This window comes from Triticum dicoccoides, chromosome 3B, assembly GCF_002162155.2.
Source record: "Triticum dicoccoides isolate Atlit2015 ecotype Zavitan chromosome 3B, WEW_v2.0, whole genome shotgun sequence".
NCBI classification, from domain to species: Eukaryota; Viridiplantae; Streptophyta; class Magnoliopsida; order Poales; family Poaceae; genus Triticum; species Triticum dicoccoides.
Window position 1 is genome coordinate 278496510 of NC_041385.1, and position 7556 is coordinate 278504065.

Here is a 7556-nt window from a genome sequence, read left to right on the forward strand (position 1 = left end):
AGCATAATATTAATGTGATATGCTTGGACTACAGACCGTGCTGCTGCTATGGAAGCCCTGAGGGCGGAACTTGCCCTAGCCAAGGAACAAGCCTGGGCTAGCAATGCGGCTGCCCTAAAGGCGGCCGAAGAGTTGAGAGCCGAACAGGCTGCTCATCGCCGAAGCAAAGACAAAATAGTCGAGATGGCTGTGGAGCTGAAAAATGTCGCTGACCAGTATGAGCTCCTTGAAAAAGAGAATCAAGCTAATTCGGCTGACCTAAAAAAGGCACTTGATGCGGCCAAGGAGACGCGGTCTGAAATCAGGGATGCGCGGGAGGAGCTTCGCCAGCCCCGAGAAATCGCAGCTGGAAACCCCTATTTATTGCGGATGAAGTTTTTAGATCCAAAATATGCTCCCCTGGATCGACGCTGGAGCCTTGCAGACGCGTATGCGGATTTGGCAAAGAGTACGGCTGATGCGGCCAAGTTTTTTGAGGATCAAAATGATAAAGAAGTGGAGAAGTTGTTCTGGTCGCAATTCAGTGCTCCTGCGCGCCCATTGCCGTTGAGTGAGAAGATGGCTGATGTGGCTGAGCTTCATAGGCCATCCGGTCTTGCAATGCGGTCTGTAATAGACCATCTATGGTCGAAGGGGCCTAAGCCGGACAGTTATTTTGGTTTAGTGCGACAATTTCTTGGTGCCGTCTCACAAATCGATGCCATGAAGAGGTTGGCCTTCATAGAGGGTGCACGTATGGCTCTTGCCCGCGTTAAAGCATATTGTACAGATATGGAGGCCACCATCGTTACGACCCAGAATCCGGCGGGAGGCGAGGATCCGGCCGAGCACTACTTGGAGCAGGTAACGGAAGGTGCTCGGTTAGTAGAGGCTCAGTGCTCAAAGAATGTCATGTTTGAGTGACAAATCGTTTCATTGTAAAAACAATGCTATTTTAGTTATTAAGGCTATGTTTATACTTTTTGCCCGAAAGTGTTATTGTGCCTCCTGTGCGGCCGTTTTATGTATAAATGTAATCTGAAAGTTAACAGCCGTTGGCTTCAGCCCCCACGCATACAATGCAGGGGTGTTCGCGAAAATATGCAGAATCACACTTGATCCAACGTCTTGGTCGATTAAGGAGGTGATCGCACGTCGAACTAGGCAACCGGACTATATAGCTTTAACACGTTCACTTAGCCATAGGAATTTGACGGTGGGGCTACTATGTAGCCCCTGGTACCTTCGCATGCATCCGAGTACGGGCGCGTGTGTACATGATCGGGAAATGGTCCTTCGTTAATGCGGAGGAATCCTAAAGATTCTGATAAGTCTTCGAGTGGTTGAAAAGTCTCTCGCTGTATCATGACAGTCAGTTTTCGGCTTTCTCTACTGAGGTGCTCATCCGGAATAACCAGGGCACAATCGCAGTAGTTCTCCTTTGTCCGCCTTAGCCGATAAGAACGGAACGTAAGGCGGCAAACCCAGGAGCCGGGAAAATCCAACATTTGACCAAAGACATGATTCGGAGCTGATGCATATAAGGCCAAACTCGCGACGCCAAACACTCCCGAAGGTATTTGGACTTTGTAACATATATTGGGCTGAGTAACGCCCTTTATTATGAACCCTGTATTTCCAGGTACGTGCATTAGTCTATCGTGGCGAAATGCCAATAACGGCAGTATCCTCTATGGGTGTAGTTCCCATGGGATGTGTAGACAACAAGAGACAATAAAGAAGGTTTACACGGGGGCTTAATCTAAAGAGAAACCTTTGAGCAGGGCCCTGCTACACGTCTGCGCCTTTGTCTCCGTTGTGTCGTGTCCTGGGAGGGTATCGCATGAATGGTGTCTGTAAAAAGGAAAACTCATATAGAAGAGTATGACGTAAGTGTGCTAAGAGTTGGCTATCCCCAATGGACAGTAAAAGGTGAAAGACATTGGCCTGCTAATAAGGTCAAGCCAAGAGTTGGGCTTTATTAAATATCTATAGCCCCTGGTGTCCGCTATGGGATTACATGCGTGGCACCCAGACCAGGTTTATTTGGACTGTCGGACTCGTCTAACCGTGTTCGTGTTCTTAACGACCAATTGTGCATTTATATATTAGGGGTCGCTTAGAGTCCGGCTGCTAGAGCCTTCTCATACTCCTCGGCGCGTAGAGAATGCTATGTTCTTCTGTTAACGGTGATGACGCCACGTGGACCGGGCATCTTGAGTTCAAGGTAGGTGTAGTGCGGTACTGCATTGAAGCGGGCGAAGGACGTTCTTCCGAGCAATGCGTGATAACCACTTTGCAGAGGGGCGATGGTGAAGAGTAGTTCTTCGCTTCTGATGTTGCCTGGGGAGCCGAATATCACCTCTAGTATGAGGGAGCCCCTGCAGCGAGTTGCGACGCCTGGTATCACCCCTTGAAAGGTGGTGTTGTTTTGGCTGATTCTGGATGGGTCTATCCCCATCCTGCGGACCGTGTCTTGGTATATTATGTTAGGACTACTGCCGCTGTCCATGAGGACGCGAGTGAGATGGTATCCGTCGATTATTGGGTTGAGCACCAAGGCAGCTGATCATCCATGCCGCATACTAGTCGGGTGGTCCCTGTGATCGAAGGTGATCGGGCGGGCCGACCAATGGTTAAGTTTGGGGGCGACAGGCTCTATAGCGTATGCGTCTCTGAGCGTGCATTCGCGCCTTCTTGTGGGTATGTGAGTCGCGTGGATCATGTTTACTGTTTTTACCTCGGGTGGGAATTTTTCTGCCCCCCAGTGTTCGGCTGGCGAGGCTCATCCTTGTCTTCACTTGGTGTTTCTCTTCCCTTGTGTTTGGCATTTAATTTTCTGGCCTACTTAAAGACCCAACATTCTCTATGAGTGTGGTTCGCAGGTTTTTCGAGGGTGCCATGAATTTGGCACAGTCTGTCCAGGACTTTGTTTAGGCCGTACAGTCCCTCTTTGCCGGCTTTAAATGGCTTCTTTTGTTGACCGGGTCGAGAGCCCCTGAATCCGGCGTTGATCATTGTGTTGTTCGGACTTTCTTCCTTGTTTTGACGTTTGTTTTTAATGCGTTGTGGCTTCCCGTTGCCATCCCTGATTTTGGATATACTTGGGTCGCTGGTGCCTTTACGGGCCAACCAGCTATTTTCACCCGCGCAAAAGAGGGTCATAAGGCTTGTTAAGGCTGCCATTGTCCTCGGCTTTTCTTGGCCGAGGTGTCTAGTGAGCCACTCGTCCCGGATGCTGTGCTTGAAGGCCGCTAGGGCTTCGGCATCTGGACAGCTGACAATTTGGTTCTTCTTAGTGAGGAATTTGTTCCAAAGCTTGCGGGCGGACTCTCTAGGTTGTTGAATTATGTGACTTAAATCGTCCGCGTCCGGAGGTCGGACATAGGTCCCTTGAAAATTGGCCCTGAAAGCATCCTCGAGTTCCTCCCAACTTCTGATTGAATTTTCGGGGAGGCTTTTCAACTGGTGCCGAGCTGGTCCCTTCAATTTGAGGGGAAGATATTTGATGGCCTGGAGGTCGTCCCCACGAGCCATGTGGATATGCAGAATAAAATCCTCAATCCAGACCCCGGGGTCTATCGTTTCGTCATATGCCTCTATGTTCACAGGTTTAAAACCCTGTGGAAATTCGTGGTCCAGCACCTCTTCGGTGAAGCACAGGGGGTGAGCTGCCCCTCTGTATCTGGATGTGTTCTGGCTTTCCGTCGGCTGTTGTTGTGTCCGGTACTGATTCCGGACTGGTATTCGATCAGTCTGATCGTTTTGGTGACCATAGTCCTGCGCCGGGGCGTGTCCTTTAGATCCATAGATGGACCTGGCCGCGCTGGCCTTTTTATCCAGGAGCTCACGTAAATCGTGTGCAGCGCCGGTAGCTGCTCTATTGCGGTTACGAAGTGGTTTGTCCGGCCTCTTGGCCGTATTGTTCTTCGGTGGAACGGCCTCATCGTCGAATTCTGGCAGCAGCTTGCGTTTTGGATAGCTTTTTGTGTGGCGATCGTCACCGTACTTTTCTTCAGTGTCTAGCACTTTATTCCATCTGTGATTGAGTGTTTTCTGTGCGGCTTTAAGCCTTTGCTTCTGCTTCTTTAAACTTCTCGCAGTGGCCATAAGCCTTCTGTGGAGGTTATCTCGTTCAGCACGTGTTTTCGGGATGATGAATGCATCGTCGTCCCGACTGTGCTCTTGTCCCGGGTCAGTTTGATGAGTTTGTCCCTTGGGATCACTGTGATCAGGCGTCTACTCCGGGTTGTGTTCGGCGTGACCTGGCTCATCTTTCTCCATTGCTGGGTCCATATGGTCGTTGTTGCCCTCGGAGTTGACTGGGGTGTCAATCTTTCTAGCGTTGTTATTGCTAATTTTACTGTTGCTGGACTTGGAGCGGCGTCTGCACCGTCATTTTGGCTTTTGTCCGGGGGTTTTATCCTCCGGTTTGTCGCTGTCGTCCTCCTTAGGCGTATCCACCATGTATATATCGTATGACGAGGTGGCAGTCGAGCGCCCTGTTGGTGGTGGTTCTGAATCGTCTCCTGTGCCGACGTCCATACCGTCGGTATCGTCGGAGTCGAAGTTAAGCATGTCTGATACATCGTTGATAGTGGCTATGAAGTGGGTGGTGGGTGGGCAACGAATTTCTTCATCGCATTCTTCCCCCTTGGGCCGGACATAGTTCGGCCAAGACTTTAATGAGTTCAGCACGTCGCCAAAGGGCGAGCACTGGAAGATGTCCGCAGCGGTGAATTCCATTATCGAAGCCCAACCGGGTTCGGTGGGCTCGGGGGCACGCGGACTAGGACCCACGGCCGGACGCGAGTCCGGGGGTACGGTGACACAGGCTTCCTTGGGGGTGAAGCCGGTGTTTGGCTCTACCACCGATGAGTGTGCGGCCTCCGGGGCGGGTTCCATCCACCCGTCCTCGGACGACGCAATCTGCCCCGGATTTAGGTCCGGAGCTCCTGCAGGTGCGATATCCCGAGCATTGTCAGACAGCAGGTCTAAGTCGTGCTTGTCATGACTGTTCGGTGCTCCTGGCATGGGCCCGAATCCGTCGAAGATCAAGTCTCCGCGGATATCGGCCGTGTAGTTCAAGTTTCCGAATCTGACCTGATGGCCAGGGGCGTAGCTGTCGATCTGCTCCAGATGGCTAAGCGAATTGGTCCGTAGTGCGAAGCCGCCGAACACGAAGATCTGTCCGGGGAGAAAAATCTCATCCCGGACCATGTAGTTGTTGATCGAAGGAGCCATCAAGCCTTGCAGCGACGACACAGAGGAACTCTCAATGAAAGCACCAATGTCGGTGTCAAAACCAGCGGATCTCAGGTAGGGGGTCCCGATCTGTGTGTCTAAGGCTGATGGTAACAGTAGGCAAGGGAAACGATGTTTTACCCAGGTTCGGGCCCTCTCGATGGAGGTAAAACCCTACTTCCTGCTTGATTGATATTGACGATATGGGTATTACAAGAGTTGATCTACCACGAGATTGTAAAGGCTAAACCCTAGAAGCTAGCCTATGATGATAATGATTGTCCCTCTAAGGACTAAACCCTCCGGTTTATATAGACACCGGAGGGGGCTAGGGTTTACATGGAGTCGGTTACAAAGAAGGAAATCTATTATCCGGATCGCCAAGCTTGTCTTCCACGCAAAGGAGAGTCCCATCCGAACACGGGACAAAGTCTTGAGTCTTGTATCTTCACGCTCCAATAGTCCGGACAAAGTATATAGTCCGGTTGTCCGGATACCCCCTAATCCAGGACTCCCTCAGAGAGTAAGAACTACAACATATGCTTATCAGAGGGTGCCTAGAGCACAAAGGTCTGCAGCAGTGCCAGCCAGTGACACTAGGGCCACAACTTTAGCTCCTGCAGCCACAACCTCAGTTGCCCCTCTAGTTCCTCAAACATCACTTGAAGTCTTTGCAAATGTTGTTCTCTTCACGCCATCTCAGCACTCCAGAGCTCCCGGAGATCTTGCTTAGAGTGTCGTATAGCACTATGCATTTTCGACCTTTTTGGTAACTTGTTGCCAAAGGGAGAGAAAGTGTATAGATCATAGGCTTCGAGAGAGAGTGTTTGCTTCTTATTTGTCTCTCTTGATACTTATTTGCTTGTGTTTGCTACAATATTTGTGCTTGTGTGTGAGATACTCTTATGATCATGTGATTGATCATATCATGCTTCATTACATGTGCTTGAATGATGCTATCTTATCATTTGTGTATGATCAATCATATTGGTCTTGGTGATGAGTGCATGTTATTTTCATTCTATTATTTTGAGCGCTCCACCAAGATGTATGTGACATGGAAGAGTAAACCATGAGCCTATTCGATTGTGCATTTGCATTCAAAGCAAATCATAAATAATGCACAAATTTAGAGGGAGCTCTTGCTTATCACATACTTCTCAAAGCGACGCTATATTTCATTCTTATTATCTTGTGTCGATGCTTTGATCTATATGTTGTCATCAATTACCAAAAAGGGGGAGATAGAAAGTGCAACTAATCCTTGGGTGGTTTTGGTAATTCATAACAACATATAGCTCATTGAACTAATATCCTTTGAAGATGATTATTTTAGAAAGTTCAATGATTGGCATGGCATGGACTAGAGATGTGGACCCCTCAAAATGCTAAGGACAAATATGGGCAAAATCTCAAGACTCTTCATTTCTATTTTAGTGATCCAAGATCACATTGAGTCCGTAGGAAAGCCAATACTATTAAAAGGGGATGAGGTATTGCTTAATGGTCTACTTGCTCAAAATGCTTAGTGATATGCTCCAAAGCCATCAACCATCTTCTCAAATCCAAACATGTCCTAGACCTGAAAGTCAAACTCGGCCCCACAATTTGATTCATCCGCCGCCACTGAGTTCACTTGACATAGCCATAGCCAAAAACCCTAATCAGATCGCTCATTGATAGGGATCTCGGTCACACCTAGATGGGACTGCAAACTCTCTGTTTCCCTTCGTAACGTTTCGGTGTCACCGAAATGAGCAATCGGTCCCACCGAGTTTGCAGTGCAAACTCTCTGTTTCTCTTTCGTAACATTTCGGTATCACCGAAAGGAGCGATCGACCCACCGAGTTTGCCTGACCAACTCTCTGTTTGCATGTTACTGAAATCGGTCTCACTGAGTTGAAGCAATCGGTCAAACCGAACATCAAGTTTTGCCCTAACCCTAGCTCACCGACCAACCGAGTTGATCATGTAGGTCCCATCGAAAATCCAAACATTCACATTTTGAACTAAGTCGGTCTCAGCGAGTTCACACATTCGGTCTAACCGAGTTGCATCTTTTGTGTGTAACGGTTAGATTTTGTGTGGAGGCTATATATACCCCTCCACCCTCCTCTCCATTTGTGAGAGAGCCATCAGAATGTGCCTACACTTCTAGCATTAATTTTCTGAGAGAGAACCACCTACTCATGTGTTGAGATCAAGACATTCCAATCCAACCACAAGAATCTTGATCTCTAGCCTTCCCCAAGTTGCTTTCCACTCAAATCATCTTTCAACCATGGCCAAATCTATGAGAGAGAGTTGAGTGTTGGGGAGAGTATCATTTGAAG